At 47.0% G+C, this 17,015-nt stretch overlaps 1 pseudogene across 1 annotated transcript; it reads left to right on the top strand.

Annotated features, from left to right (window-relative positions):
* The first annotated feature begins 345 nt into the window (after positions 1–345).
* Positions 346–16,180, top strand: LOC311244807 (protein jagunal homolog 1-B-like; annotated as a pseudogene). Its single transcript has 2 exons — positions 346–351; positions 15,811–16,180. The product of its transcript is annotated as a protein jagunal homolog 1-B-like (transcript).
* The last annotated feature ends 835 nt before the right edge of the window (positions 16,181–17,015 follow it).

The following is a 17,015-nucleotide window of genomic DNA, read 5'->3' as shown; positions in this document are numbered from 1 at the left end:
AGAAAAATAGAAAATGGGAGAAAAACTGGACAAAAAAAAAGAAAATGGGGGACCCTGATGTAAACAAGACGAAAGTCTTTCTCTGGTCTGCATCCCCTTAACAATTGTGTGTATTGAGCTGTACTGTACTGTACCCATTCTGCAATCTGTTAATTAAAGTTTAAATAAACGCATTCATTCAAGATATCTGGCCTCGCGTGGATCTCACAGCTGTGCCCGCACAGTGCAATACTCCAATTCAGCCATTGGGTGGGTGGCGCTGCTGAGTGGGGCCCCAGACCGCCGGGCCTGAGCGCGCCGTGCTCTGCGGCTCTGCAGTTGCATGCTTCTCGTCAGTAGCGCATGATGCAGGTACACAGTAAATTTCCCAGTGTCAAATATGCAGTGTCAAAGTAAATATTTCGTAGTTAATTGGCTAGTGTAAGAACTACTAGTGTAAGACTACTACAAGGTACCCATGCACATGTCAAAATACTTCCCAAAGGTCAGTGAATACCACGACCACAACACCAGAGGAAGCTCAACAAATCATGTTAAACCCAGATTCAGCTCAAACAAGGGACTAAACACGTTTAGCAATTATGCCACATCAATGTGGAACGCCCTACCCAAAAGCAGTAAAGGAATGTGAATCCCTACCCACATTCAAAACCGCTCTTAAAGAGCACCTACGGGAGCCTGCAATTTGAAACTGGCCAGCGTAAATGTCCAAACCCCCCACCCCCACCCCCACCTCCTCCTAATAGACAGTCTCCTCCCCACCGCATGTATATCTCCCCGCCGTATGTATATTTCTCTCCCACCCACCCACCCCCTCCAAATGTACAGTCTCCTCCCCACCGTACGTATATTTCTCTCCCACCCCCTCCTAATGTACAGTCCCCTCCCCATCATATGTATATACTCTGTCAGGATCTAACAGTACTGTATATTTGAATATCGTATATGTCACAAATGTAACAGTACTAAATACCTGTATGTCCCTATGCCATAAATGTCATGTATGTATATGTCATAAATGTCGATATGAATTGATAATGGGGGACCCTGATGTAAACAAGACAAATGTCTTTCTCTGGTCTGCATCCCCTTAACAATTGTGTGTATTGAGCCATACTGTATTGTACCCATTCTGCAATCTGTTAAATAAAGTCATTCATTCATTCATTTATACTCTGGAAAGCAGAGTATCCTCAAAAATCTCCAGGACACGCCATTTTCTCCAGGTCGAAGCAGAGGTAACTCATGTAAGTTTCTTCCCCTAATCATATATTCATTCATTAATTCTGTAGCTATTGGCTTCCAGTAACTTGCAAGAGGTAATGTTAATGTTGTTAATACAATGTGGAGGGGTGATTGTGAATTGTATCGTTTGAAAAAATATATAGAAAAAAACACGGGGGGATATTACCAAGCTAACATTGGCTTAGTGACGAACATTTGCACGCCATGTTCTGAGGTAAATTTGTCCTACAGTATGAACTCAATTAACAGTTATTTGGCATTTGAACAACGTTATTCCTTAAGTCCACAGATTTCGGCGACAGCCAAGACTGCACATGCGGGCGCCATTTCACGTTGAGGGCTTGAACGTGAGCCTTCGGTGAGTTTTAGCTTAGCTTGGAAGGTGTCTTGCTAGCTAATGTTAATGGGGAAATACCCTTGAATGATATAAGTAATCTGTACTATGAAATGGTGTGTTATGAGAGTGAGTGCATTAGAATGCATACAATATGGTTGATTGAGTTTAATGTAAAAAACGGGGGGAAATGCAAGGAAAGCCCTGGGGTATGTTACCAAGCTATAGCTAACATTGGCTTAGTGACGAACATTTACGCGCCATGTTCTGTGTGCCGGTAACCGGTTTCACGGTTTACCGCGGTTTGAAAATGTCGCTGTGTCAAAACCTTTCAAATTACGTTTAGACGGTAGGAGCCGACGGTATGTTGCGAACCTGCCTGTCAGAAATGTTAACTGGACATAATCCAACCTTGCCAATTTCAAGGTAATCTTGTCTTGACGTGGTGTGCCGTTATCTGAAAATAATGCTCAATGCATGAAGGGCTAACGTTAGCCCCTCACCGACTGGGATTTGCCTGGAAAAGTAGCATCAGCTTAAGCTACGTGTACAGCGTTAGCCTAGCTAACGTTAGCCCTTCGCCGACTGGGATTTGCCTGGAAAAGTAGCGTCAGCTTAAGCTATGTGTACAGCATTAGCCTAGCTAACGTTAGCCCTTCGCTGACTGGGATTTGCCTGGAAAAGTAGCGTTAGCTTAAGCTACGTGTACAGCATTAGCCTAGCTAACGTTAGCCCTTCGCCGACTGGGATTTGCCTGGAAAAGTAGCGTTAGTTTAAGCTACGTGTACAGCGTTAGCCTAGCAAACGTTAGCCCTTCGCCGACTGGGATTTGCCTGGAAAAGTAGCGTTAGCTTAAGCTACGTGTACAGCGTTAGCCTAGCTAATGTTAGCCCTTTGTCGACTGGGATTTGCCTGGAAAAGTAGCGTTAGCTTAAGCTACGTGTACAGTGTTAGCCTAGCTAACGTTAGCCCTTTGCCGACTGGGATTTGCCTGGAAATTTGAAGTCTTTTTTTATTCTGTAGTTTCTATACCTACTTAGTTAACACTTTGACTGCCATGAAACGTCTTTTCACGTCATTGCTGGCCATGCTCAAGTTGCCGGGGGACGCTGTACAGCGTCCTTATATCAATATTTCAAAAATCTGCGATCGGATACATATGTCCCCTCCGCTGGCCTGAGATCCACCAGCAGGACCCACTGAGCTCTCTGGCGGTTCAGGAGCGCCATCTGGTGGCCGATCGGCGCAATCGCCAAACAGGATGTTGAATAGAGGTTGTCATGACGACCGTAGTACTTCCGGGCGCTCGCTATAGTTCATGGGACTCTGGCTCGTCACGCTACACGGTGATCGATTGGCAATAACTCGATAAACAACATGATTTGGACGTATATACCATTATACAAGCTGGAGATGGACCGGGTAAAAATATATCCCATAATGATAAGATTTCTACTCGACGATGATCGCCCAACGGCGCGCGGAGACTGGGGTGAGTTTCAGCATGTAACGTTACCGTCTTCGATACTAACTGCTATTATCAACATTTGACCCACATTAGATGATTGGTATAACGCTGCCCACGGAATTATAAACGCCCCCTCGCCCATCCGGTCAACATCAGATGACGTGTAGTAACTTCTAGAAGTACGTCTAGTTGGAATTTTTTATATCGCGCTGATTGCCATCAAACTGTATTTCATCATCAATATAATGCATTTGGGGCTATATATCACGTTCTGGAGAAAGCTGCAGAAAGAGATGAAAACATACTTATACATTAGACCATACTTTACTATGAATATGTGAATGAAAAAGTTTAACGTTGCTACACAATGAACAATACATATAGGACTTTGAATGGGCCCTAATAATGGCAATGTAGCAATAGAATTTAAAAAGTTATAGCCCTGCAAAGAAGGGGACTTTCTCCATAGACAAATAGCGCTGGCAATCTATGGTATATCATGAATTTAACCTTAGGCAACCAAAGTGTTAAAGTGGTCAGACAGTTCCCTGTGTGTGTGTAAAACAATCAAATTTTCTGCAAGTTATTTATGAATGTGTGAATGAAGATTGTAATAAAAGACGTTTTGTTCAATGGGGGGGGGGGGAAATCATTTTTTTTACCGATTACCATGATATACCGTTAACCGGGGTATTTTTGCCCAAGGTTATCATACCCTCAAAATGTCATACCGGCACATGCCTCTGAGGTAAATTTGCTCTACAGTATGAAATCAATTAACAGTTATTTTGTATTTGAACAGAAGCAGCCTTTTAGAATAGAGCTTTAATATTGTTCACCATACTCCAGCTGGTTTTGTATCTTAAAATACCGTAGATCAAAGGACTAACATGACCCGAGTTGAAATGTGGAGGATTGCATTGCACAACGTTATTCTTTTGTTAAATCCACAGATTTCGGCGACGGCCAAGACTGCACGTGCGGGCGCCATTTCACGTTGAGGCCTTCGTTTGGTGAGTTTTAGCTTAGCTTGGAAGGTGTCTTGCTAGCTAATGTTAATAGGGAAATAGAAATACCCTTGAATGATATAAGTAATCTGTACTATGAAACAGTGTGTTATGAGAGTGAGTGCATTAGAATGCATACAATATGGTTGATTGAGTTTAATGGAAGAAACACGGGGAAAATGCAAGGAAAAGCCCTGGGTTATATAGCTCTCTTTTTTTTGTCTGTTTGCATCTGTGGGAAATTAGTGTCAGGCTTGAATATTCAGTGACTTTGTACTTATTATTTACCTTATTGGGGACATTGATCTAAGTTGTAACTGAGGGGTACAATTCCCTGACTGTATTAATCAAGTATGGTATCATTAAACCACTACCGTCTTATGTACATTACTGGCCATACCGTACACAAGTATATCAGATGAGAACTCCTCCACAATGAAACGGTTTCCACACAAATACTCGTTTAGAATATTTATTACATAAAAGGTATTATATTACATTACTTAGATGCGCTTATAAGGCAAAGAATGTGCGTAGGCAAGTCAATATGGATATTAGGAATTATATCTCTGGTACTCTGGGGAGATAGCTGGAAAGGGGGGTACTACCGGTTGTAAGCCAGCAGGGGGAGGCGATGCTCTATGCAAAGTCAATGGGTCCACGGGGACTTCAACAAGCCCTGCTCGGGGGGCGATCTTACTCCCTGGAGCAGCGGATGAAAACGGCAGCTGTAATCCCAGGGTGCGCGCCGCACAGGTGAAGCCGTGGAGTCTCTCCTTGAGACGGGCTCGAATGATGTCCTCACGGTAGATCCCACACAGCAGCGGGGTAGACGGTTCTCTGCTCCAGCAGCCACAGTCAAAACAATGAAGAATAATAATAATAATAATCCTGCCGGAAAGTGGCTCTGCTGGCGCCGGGGAGATCCTCCGGTGCGCGGTGGTCCACGGTTGAACTTGACGTTACTATCCTATTAGCACGCGGCAATAAGTGCTCTATGTAGAGGCACAATTACTCACTTCACGTGGTCTTTGACTCGTAATGAAGGCTTTTACTAGTAAGGAGCGAACGATACGTTGAACAAACGTATTAGGATAACACGACTCTATTTTGGGGCAATACGAGCCCTACTGTACCGCACGTTGCATAGTGGGTGAGACGTCACTTGGGTAACTGAACAAGACTGAACTTCAACTCGAACTGAAAAGGCGAACTAACTCAGTATTCACCTACGCCATATTTATATGTACGGGGAATAATCAAGTGCCAGCCTGCTCACTGTCTCGTAGCCCTGGGCAGAAGCGGGCATGTTGAGACAAGTCATGTCGGTAGCTTTCAAGTCGGCTCTAGGGGCTCGGCACTGGCGCTGGTGGCACGCCATCCAATAGGAGAATGAAATATTATGGGTTATAGTAGGCTAAAGGGATATTCCGTGTATATGTACAAAGAATATACAAGGGATATCAAACGACATACAAATACTATTCAATATATATCCATAAATAAATATATATATTCGGTTTAATCTGATCCTTCGTAACAGCCGCCCCCTAATTAGTCCCACCTAATTAGCTAAACAGAGACAGATTAACCGCACTGTCCACTACTCAATGTCCGTTGTGAGGGTAGGCAGGTCACAAAGTCAGGGGTCATGGTCGTCATTAAGCGAGTCGGGGAGCCTTGGCGACTCTATCAGCCTCGCCACGGGTCGGTTGTAGGTCCGCCCTTGGCCGAGCACTTCTGCCACTCTGACCTTTCCGTCGGCACCAGTGGTCACTTTGCTTACGCGGCCGGCCGGCCACGCAGCTCGGGGTAGTGACTGGTCTATGGTCATGACGACTAGACGGGATGAAGGGGGGCTTAGGAGGAAGCGGGCCTGAGACTGCTTTGATCTGTGCTTGGCTGTGCCTCCTCCGTCTGTTTCTCTTGTTTGCTCTGTACCCCATCTGAGGAGGGGCCGGTCCCGGCCGCCCCGTCAAGGAGTCGCTTGGGGTGCTGGGTTCGATGTCAGCTACGTCTGGAGCGCAGCTGAGGGGGGTGGGGTTCCGAACTCCCTCTGGTACCCACGGTTCTCTCACGGGCCTCTCGCTTAATGTCAATAGCCTCTGCTGTACGGGGGAGAGGCCGGTGTCGCTCGCCTCTGTGTGTAGGCAGCGTGTAGACGTGGGTTGACTGTCAAGTCCGTAGAGGGGGCCCTGGAGCGTCCATCCCAGTCGGGTCTTAACCGCGACTGGGCATCCTTTGGGTCCGACGTGGGCCGCCTCAATTGGGAGAATGAGGTCCGCGTGGTCGGAGCCGATGAGCAGGGTCGGTGTGGCGCCGTCGATAAGCGGTATAGGTAGTTGACGTAGGTGCACATACTTAGCCATCAGCTGTGGGATGGGGTAGGTGTACTGAGACAGGCCTATGTCGTGGCTAGTGAAGACGTTAGTTATACTATACTGCTTCTCGGGCTGGTCCACCGCTGCTATCTTGAAGGAGACCCTTTCACCCTTTATGGTCTTCTGGTCCCTTCTGATGGTGCGTATGGTCATTGTATCTTTGACACCTCGCAGGCCCAACTGGGCTGCTGCGGAAGCGAGGAGGAGAGTCTTTTCAGACCCATCGTCCAGGACGGCGTAAGTGTCCAGGACCTTGTCCTCGTAGCTCAGGAGCACTCTGACCACTTTGAGGAGCACACGGGGGGTCCCGCTATGCTGGTCAATGTGGAGCACTCCTGTGGGTGGTGACGTAGAATCTATATGGTGCGAGTCGCACCGTGGCTCCCAGTGTCTGCCGTAGCAGTCGGGACACCAGGGAGCGGTCTGGTGGAACTTTGGTGCTGGTGCCACCGCCTCGGCATGGTACATTACCGCGACGGGCCCACTCTGTTGTCCTGGCTGACGCCTGTTGATGTCATGCAGGACCTCCAGGTGGGTGCCACCGCACCTGCTGCACTTCTTCTTCAAGCGGCACTCAGCTGCCAGGTGGCTGCGCGCGCAGCGGAAGCAGCGGCGGTGGTCCTTGGTCCACTGACTCACCTCGTCCGTGGTCAGCTTCCCGAAGGTGTCGCATTGGTACAGCCGATGTTCTCCCTCACAGTACTGGCACTCAATCTTCCACTGGTCCTCTTTCGTCGAGGGGGTGTTGTGGTTCTTGTGCTGCGGTACTGATTCGGCTTGGTGCATAACGGTCACCAACCGGCGGTTATCCGTTTGTCCCCGAGGTACGAGTCTTGGGCTTGGTCCACTCCATACGAACGTGTCGAGTCGTAGGCTACTGACCTCCCTGGCGAGGAACTCAGATAGGTCTAGGAGGGATGCCTCTGGACCGTTGGGGTCGCGGTAGTCTCTCTGCCGCCTGAAGCGCTCTTGTCGGGCGGGAGGGAGCTTCTCTAATATCCTCTCTACATTAGAGTTAGCGTACAGTTCATAGATACCCTTTTCCTTTTGGGACCCCAGCATCCCTACCAGGGACTGTACCTTGATAGACAGGTCATCTAGCGCTCTGTTGTCTCTGGCTGGGGGGAGACGGTCAATGTCTCTTATCTCCTGTATCACATAGTCCCATACGCGTCCATAACGTTGGTCGAGTGCTGCTAGAGCCGCTGTGTATGGGGTAGTAGAGTTGGCATAGGCCAGCGCTATATTGTGCGCTCGGGGCACCTAGGGTAGCATACTTGTGGCGTTCATCAGCTACATCAACCATCATTGTCTCTAAGCACATCCGTAGCTCCGTGTACTGTGCTCGGTTCTCATGGGTGAAGTCTGGAAACGTCGGTGTGCCAAGGTACGATGCCATGGATGACTGGCACATCGGTGAGCGTTGGGGAAGAGGCCTCCTAGGCGAGTCTCCTCTTGCGTGTCGTCTTGGGCTGGTACTTGGTGGGTACCGAAGGTCGGGTACCCAGGTGCTGTTCCTCGGGGCTGACGGTGCGTCAAACTCACCCGTGAGTGGAGTCGGGGGTTTGTAGCGCAGGGCCTCGGGGCTAACTTCTGGGCTGTACTGGACCTCCTGGTCCAGAGTACGTTGCTGCTGGTCGGGGCTGTACTGGGCCTCCTGGGCCAGAGTACGTTGCTGCTGGTCGGCTTGACATTCCTCCTCTTCCTCCTCCTCTCCCTCTGCTAGGACCTGGAGTCTTCTGTTCAGTCTCTCGGCATGGTCCGGTTCTTCCCGGTTGCTGGGTCTCGTATGGACCGGCCGGGGAGTGGGTTCGGAGACGTGGACAGGATCCTCCTGTTGGCGGGGTCCCGGGTCGCTTCGTCGGGTAGGGGAATGTGTCCTAGACCCATGTCTTGACGATCTCTGAGAGCTCCGTGCGGAGTGAGGGGGTGTCGCCATGGCAACCAGTTTGTCCATCAGCTCCGCCTGCAGCCGGTCGCGCTCTGCCTCGCGCTGGGCATGGGCTGCTTCGCGCTGGGCATTGGCGGCGTCGCGCTGCGCATTGGCGCTGGCCTGGGCGGCGTTGCGCTGTGCGTGGGCGGCGTCGCGCTGGGCATTTGCGACGTCGCGCTGTGCATTGGCGGCGGCGTGCTGTGCATTGGCGGCGGCGTGCTGTGCATCGGCGCGGCTTCTCTCAATGTTCTCTTCTGTCTGGAGGCGTCTGGTCTCCAGTCTTATGCGGTCGTCTTCACTCCTTTGTTGCGCCTGGAAGCGCTCTCGCTCGCCTGCAAAATGTTCACGCTCGCGCGTCTGTTGCGCTTGAAGTCGATCGCGTTCGGTGGAGGCTGCCAGGGTGGCGATGAGTGCTTGCGCCAGCATCTTGTCCGCCGCGCTGGGGGAAGACGCCGTTCGGGGCGATCGGCTCCCGGCAGTACTTGTTGGAGACCCGTTCTCCTGTTGCGTACCGAGGAGATCCATCTCCTGGGTGCGCGTCTCTTCTTGTGGTGGGTCGGGTTCCATCCCGGGAGGGCTTTCTTTATCCTGGAGCGCTCCGGGGACTACCTCGTCGGCGTTGTCTGGGGATAAAGTCGTGTCAGTTCCCTCCTGGTCCCCACCGTGAGTTTGGTCAGTTACATTAGAACCCACTAGGGCCTCTGTTGGCGGGGTAGCCTGGTTGATAGGGTCGGACATAATTTTACTATCCGCTTTAGTTATTTTATCCGTATTTAATTTCCCTTTAAAGCTAGGTATTGGACTGACAGCGTATGCCTCTAGATAGGGAGGTGGCTGCCGTCTGCGCTGCGGGCGATCTAGCTTAGGAGAACCGTTTGTGGAGTGTTCGTCATCGGCCATGTCAATATTAATATTATATTAATATTACGCTAATTATTCTCCGGCTCGAAGGACCAATTGTAACTGAGGGGTACAATTCCCTGACTGTATTAATCAAGTATGGTATCATTAAACCACTACCGTCTTATGTACATTACTGGCCATACCGTACACAAGTATATCAGATGAGAACTCCTCCACAATGAAACGGTTTCCACACAAATACTTGTTTAGAATATTTATTACATCAAAGGTATTATATTACATTACTTAGATGCGCTTATAAGGCAAAGAATGTGCGTAGGCAAGTCAATATGGATATTAGGAATTATATCTCTGGTACTCTGGGGAGATAGCTGGAAAGGGGGGTACTACCGGTTGTAAGCCAGCAGGGGGAGGCGATGCTCTATGCAAAGTCAATGGGTCCACGGGGACTTCAACAAGCCCTGCTCGGGGGGCGATCTTACTCCCTGGAGCAGCGGATGAAAACGGCAGCTGTAATCCCAGGGTGCGCGCCGCACAGGTGAAGCCGTGGAGTCTCTCCTTGAGACGGGCTCGAATGATGTCCTCACGGTAGATCCCACACAGCAGCGGGGTAGACGGTTCTCTGCTCCAGCAGCCACAGTCAAAGCAATGAAGAATAATAATAATAATCCTGCCGGAAAGTGGCTCTGCTGGCGCCGGGGAGATCCTCCGGTGCGCGGTGGTCCACGGTTGAACTTGACGTTACTATCCTATTAGCACGCGGCAATAAGTGCTCTATGTAGACGCACAATTACTCACTTCACGTGGTCTTTGACTCGTAATGAAGGCTTTTACTAGTAAGGAGCGAACGATACGTTGAACAAACGTATTAGGATAACACGACTCTATTTTGGGGCAATACGAGCCCTACTGTACCGCACGTTGCATAGTGGGTGAGACGTCACTTGGGTAACTGAACAAGACTGAACTTCAACTCGAACTGAAAAGGCGAACTAACTCAGTATTCACCTACGCCATATTTATATGTACGGGGAATAATCAAGTGCCAGCCTGCTCACTGTCTCGTAGCCCTGGGCAGAAGCGGGCATGTTGAGACAAGTCATGTCGGTAGCTTTCAAGTCGGCTCTAGGGGCTCGGCACTGGCGCTGGTGGCACGCCATCCAATAGGAGAATGAAATATTATGGGCAATAGTAAGCTAAAGGGATATTCCGTGTATATATACAAAGAATATACAAGGGATATCAAACGACATACAAATACTATTCAATATATATCCATAAATAAATATATATATTCGGTTTAATCTGATCCTTCGTAACATAAGTAAAACATTTAATAATAACTTAACTTAGATCAATGTCCCCAATAAAGTAAATAATAAGTACAAAGTCACTGAATATTCCAGCCTGGCACTAATTTCCCACACATCCCTGTGTTCAAGTTGCCCACTCGTTGGTAACTCTCTTGCAGGCTTGCTGCAAGCATGCTGTTGAAAGTACAACTGGGAGATGTCCAAAAGTTTGTTCGGATTACAGAAATAAATCTGATGGAGTTTCTGAGTGCAGGTAAGAAATTGGGATAATTGGGAAATTGTCTTCAATGTGATACTCATGGTTATCCACTGGGTGGATCTGTGGCTTCATCTATTGTATTGCAGACGGCAATTATTCAAGATTAAGTGAATATTTAGTGAGTAGTAGATTTAGAAATCACTGGATATCCAATGACATTTCTGTTTACAAAAGCTTTTGTGCCCGTTTCTAGCATTTGCAAAGTTTGGTGTCCCAGCTGTAACGGAAGATGTGAACGTTTTTGACAGTTCAGGGACCGAATTGGATGACGATGTTTTTGAGGAGATAGCAAGAGATGCATCCACTGGGGTGCTAACCATCAAATATGACACAGGTTTGATTACATTTGTAATATATATTTAATTAATAAGTTATTTGTCATGTGAAGCTTACATTCGATTAGATAAGGGACATCTTTATGAGAAAACTTTGTATAATCTTTTTATTTATTTATCCTGTCTCCACGCTAGCCTCATCTGAGCAGTCTGTCTCCACGCTAGCCTCATCTGAGTGGTCCCAACCATCATCCCTGGATTCGTCAGGGTCCCAACCATCATCCCTGGATTCGTCAGGCTCGCAGGATACTGTCATCATTTCAGAGGACCCTTCACGAAAACGCCAGAGGATGAATACAGAAGCTAAGCAAGTAAGAGTTGACACACATGTAATATGTATGCATCACCCTGTGATTCACAACTCAGAAATGCATGTTTATCATATTTTTACTGTCAATGTTATGCCCCCATCTTATGTCCGGGACCAGATCACGAGCAGACAATTGGAATATTATTTTTGGAATACCCCCGATCAAAGGTAAGGACTATCTGACATCAATTTCAGCTTGATCCAACAATGTTTTCATATCCATCCAGCTGATCAGCGTCTGTGGTGTTCACAACGAATGCCGTTACTGGCCATCAAAGCATAAACAAATTACCCCCCCCCCCCTTTCATGCATTCATGATGAAACATAATACCCATTATATACATTTGATTTGGAAATAGTAGCATGTCCAAGAAACGGCAACGCTTATAGTAGAATTCACGTAGCGCCCTATAACTCAGCTTTTCAGGAATTATCCCGGATCACTCCTAAACTATACAATATTCACCACGGGATAACGCGCGAACGTATGCATGAAAAAATTATCTCTTTTTTGCATTTACGACGGAAGAAAGTAAGAGAAAATGGTGGTTTTTTCAATGTATATTTGGTTTATAAAACTGATATAAAGAGACGCTTTAAGAGGGTAATATCATTATCATCACGGGATGATATTGACGGTGGTGGAACCAGTGGTTTCACAGGCACAGGCCGCGTCAGCGAGGGTGTTTGTTATGAATTCCTTGTAAGAACAAAGATAACAGAGCGAGGGAGAGGGGTGACCTCTTTAATGCAACAGTGAATGAGACGTTTTGGAGTGTGTGTAAAGGTTAAACGCGGTTGTCATGACAGCGCGTCGCCCTGACAACCAGAAGAGGGGCGGGGCTATCGTTTCTACGACGAAGATCTATAAGTCGAACGGTGTTTCCGGGTGTAAGGCAGACTAAAAATCTGACTGAGACTAAGAGGGAAGAGACCAAGATACTCTCTCCTCTCATCACAGAGAGGTGGGGGGGGGGAAGGATGCCACATCATCATTAGCTTCGGCTACCACGAGGATGGTCTTAGCTAACGAACAGGCCTGACCACTGTTGGACTGAGAGACAGAGGGACAATAGACTGGACTGAAAGATCATTAGATAGACTGAACACACCGAAAGGTCATTAGAATAGACTCTTCAAGGACAATACAATCTGTTAACATCTGAGCTGAGGTTTCTGTTTATCAAATAAAACCACGCTTTTCCTTGTAAGGTATTTCACGTTGTCGAAGTGTCGGATTCTTACAGAGGTGGAGAATTATTATGGTTTGCGGATTGTACTAACGGGGAGAGATAAGGATCTTATCTGCCAGTATAGGAGACGTCAGGACCATTAAAAGTACACAACGCAGAGGAATTGGACGGAGAGAGGATAACACAAGAGGACGTGATACTGGCCAGATTGATCAGGATCAGGCACGTGCACACATAGAGGCCAAGGGGTGCCTGAGCACCTGCCTTTTTGAGCATCATCAAAAAAGTGCCCTTTTTTTTTTTTTTTTTTTTTTACCGTTACGCATATAGACTGCCCTTCCAACTGAAAAATGTCAGGATAGAATCAAAATATTAGGTAAAGAGAGAGAGATGCCCCATATTCCATTGCAGTTTGCACGGCCTCCTCAGCGTGCCTCTCCGCGGACCTATATATTTTATGCATAGCGTGGGTGGTGATGATGATGATGATGATAGAAACCGCTGTTGAATGCTGGTATTACACTCATTGAGGGACACGAAGAAGTCAAGTCCGATGGGATTTGGGAATCTCAAATACAAATCGGGATTGGAATAAAAAATGCATTTATATTAAACAATACAGAATATACAGCACTTCTTGGGGTCTGTAGGGTAAGCACTTATTCCCTCCCCCCTGAACATTTATGGAGATGTATGGGCCTTTTAAGTCAGTGATAAAAGTGTCTTTCAAGGATAAGTGAGCTCCTGCACTGATTATTATAGTTCAATATTCAATATTTGATCACCAAAACCCCCCAAAAAGCATAAAAAGGGGGCCCCCCACCAGAAAAAAGCCCTTAAAAATTGCGCTTGCGCGCTCGGTTAATATATACACACAAGTGTAGTGCCCTTTTCAGCCTTTGAGCACCTGCCCCTCTAAAGTCCTGTGCACGTCCCTGATCAGGATCTAACAAAAGTCACTGTCAATTGACCATAGTATTGTCTCCATAGCTATAATATAGAATATAGATATAGAGCTCTCCAAACATAGTGACGCACAGTGAAAGTATACTGTAATCTCGCACACATCCAATAACTACAGTTTTGCACATATTCATTTAGTTTAGACAGTTATTGAGAGTAAATTAGTTTGATTATGGCCACCAGTGATGTCTTCAGGAACATTGGAGCCTTGTGTTGTGTTGATTACGGCACCATGAAATGATGTAGATTGTAGATGAAAGAATAGCAACACCTTCTCTTATAGAGACTGCTCGTCATTTTATGGAGCAAGGATTCAATGATGGCTGGTGGCCATTCCGTTCCAGGGCTATCCCCAGGATTGTCAAACAAGATGGTGCAGAGTCTCAATTAGGGGGTGGTCCGGAGGGGGGCTGTGTCCCCCCGTCCTGAAGGCCAAAAACATTGCAATAAAGAAAGCCATTTGCTGTAATTTCCTGAAACTTAAAAAAACATAATTTCAATAAAATGGCAAACACAAGGGTAAACACACACGCGCATACACACACACACAAACACACACAAACACACACAAACAGTGGAACCAACGATATTGGACAATGCTAGCCCCAAGCTTCCACTGCAATCTTTTTAATTTATATATATATATATATATATATTAAACTAAATAAGACTTGTGCACATCTGGTTGGACCCCGACTGGAGGTGCAGGTCAGCGCAAGAGAGATATATAAAAACTAAAAGGAGAATACCTTCACACTCCTCAGGACTGGTTTTAGCTTTTTTATTGCACAACGCGTTTCGCTATCTGCTTCCTTATATATATATACATTTAGTGTTTTTTAGTTATTTTTCCACATGTTAATAACCCTTTCACTGCCGCACTACCAAACGGTTAACCCTTTCACTGCGACAATACACAGAACTGAAGGTTAACCCTCTCACTGCCACACAACACCGTCGGTAGTGTGATGGTAAAGGGTTAACCTTCTGTAGTGTGGCAGTGAAATGGTTAACGCGCGGTGGCGCTGGCACGTTGTCACAGTCGCGCTGCGCCCCGCTTCTCTACCATTGTTTAGGGAAAAGCCCTGCGTTCATCAACCCCCCCTCGCGGCCTGTCCTCCCTCCCACCGTAAATGTCCAAACCCCCCCACCCCCTCCTAATAGACAGTATTCTCCCCACCGTATGTATATTTCTCTCCCACCCACCCCCTCCTAATAGACAGTCTCCTCCCCACCACCGTATATTCTCTCCCCACCGTATGTATATTTCTCTCCCACCCACCCACCCCCTCCTAATGTACAGTCTCCTCCCCACCGTATGTATATATTCTCTCCCCACCGTATGTATATTTCTCTCCCACCCACCCACCCCCTCCTAATGTACAGTCCCCTCCCCATCATATGTATAATACTCTCTGTCAGGATCTATGGGTAACAGTACTGTATATTTGCATATCATATATGTCACAAATGTAACAGTACTATATACCTGTATGTCATGTATGTCCCTATGCCATAAATGTCATATATGTTGTGTGTGTGTCATCAATCAATCAATCAATCAAATCCTTTATTTAACCAGATAAGCATCATTGAGATTAAAATCTCTTTTTCAAGAGCGATCTGGCCAAGCAAGGCAGCAGAAAGTTTCAACATAAAAAAGAACATCACAATAAAATACAGATAAAACATTTACATCAAGCTCCAATTTCAGGCAAGTTATCAAACAGGCAAATGATCAAACACAGTTGCACTGACCAAGGGAACTGAGTTCGTAGGATTTTAAAATGGCTTTGAATTCTCCGAGGGTGACCAGTCCTGGTAATTTTAGGTCCTCCTGTATCTTGTTCCAAGATGAAGGAGCAGCATATTTAAAAGCCCTTTTTCCCAATTCAGTTCTCATATGGGGAACTTCCAGTGTTAGAACAGCTTGAGAACGAAGGGCATACTTATATTGCTTTGTGCACAGAAGCACACTTAGGTACGAGGGAACCAGTTTAAGCAGAGCTTTGTGCACCAGAGAGAGCCATCGAGAAAATAAATGTCACTATGAATTGAAAATGGGGGACCCTGATGTAAACAAGACAAAACGTCTTTCTCTGGTCTGCATCCCCTTAACAATTGTGTGTATTGAGCCGTACTGTATTGTACCCCATTCTGCAATCTGTTAAATAACGTTTTCATTAATTCATTAATTCCGTCAGGTGGCGGTGAGCCAGCTGGGCCTGGTGTCCCTGGAGGTGGTGGCGTCGCCGTACCAGTGGCAGTACCCCTACCTGCTCAGCCTCGCGCCCACCGCCTTCAGCCTCCTGGCGCTGCCGCGCAACAACATCAGCTACCTGGTGGTCTCCATGATCAGCGCCCGGCCTGTTCTGCGTGGCACCGCTCATCTACGGCTGCATGGAGATGTTCCCCGTGGCGCAGCAGCTCTACCGCCACGGCAAGGCCTACCGCTTCATCTTCGGCTTCACCGCCGTGTCCGTCATGTACCTGGTGCCCGCCTGGCAGATCTACTACAGCAAGAAGCTGCTGGACCAGTGGTTCACCAGCACAAAGGACAAGAAGAAGAAGTAGAGAGAGAGAGAGAGAGAGAGAGAGCCTGGTGTCTTCCGAGTTTCTCCGAAGGCTGTTGGGGGCGACGAGATCATCGTAGTATATAGACCTTTTCATAAGCATTCAATTTTGGCCCCAGCCTATTTCCTGTCGGGTTCGGTGTTTGCTAATACAGTGGATGACAGGAAATACGCTGGGGGCCCAAGCTGTCTCCCTAGCAACGGGAGTTCTTCTGAAAAGGTCTATATATACACACGGTAGAATGGATTCTTAAACCTTTCCAAAATGGGACCTGAACCCGGGTCTCACCCAGAAGAGACCCAGCCAGTCTCATTAAAACATGCTGGTACTCTTGTTAAATGAGGATCCATTTTCGAGCCTCGTCGTTTAAGAAACCCTGCTATACGCGGTAAACCGCCTAATGTAGACAAATATGACCTTAGTCCGCCGAACATTGTGGAGAAGTGGTACATTAACTGTTGTATCGCAGGAAAAGAAGACGTGATTGATACCCGACTGAGAATCAGCCTGGGATTTCCAAAAGCATCTTTGTGCTAAGACTATCTTTGTGAGCCGACTAACAAAGATGATCCTAGTGCCCAGATGTTTTCTGAAAGGCCCTGGACTACGGTGACAGCCATTTCACATGTTTGATTTATTACCGTTTGTATGGAAATCTTTCTGTCTATAATAGAGGTTTGCACCATGAAAGCCTTAAAGGGGCACTCCACCCCCCAAAAAACAGTGCTGATTCATGAAATCAAACCAAAAATGTATGTTTGCACGACTGTTTAGAGTCATGGGATATGTGTGAGATGTGCAAAATAAATCAACATTGTTTTTTGATAAAGCGCCT

The sequence above is a fragment of the Notolepis coatsorum genome (assembly GCF_963971535.1).
Source record: "Notolepis coatsorum genome assembly, chromosome: 18".
Taxonomy (NCBI): domain Eukaryota; kingdom Metazoa; phylum Chordata; class Actinopteri; order Aulopiformes; family Paralepididae; genus Notolepis; species Notolepis coatsorum.
The sequence above is the reverse complement of the archived record's forward strand: the minus strand, read 5'-3'. Positions and strand labels throughout refer to the sequence as shown.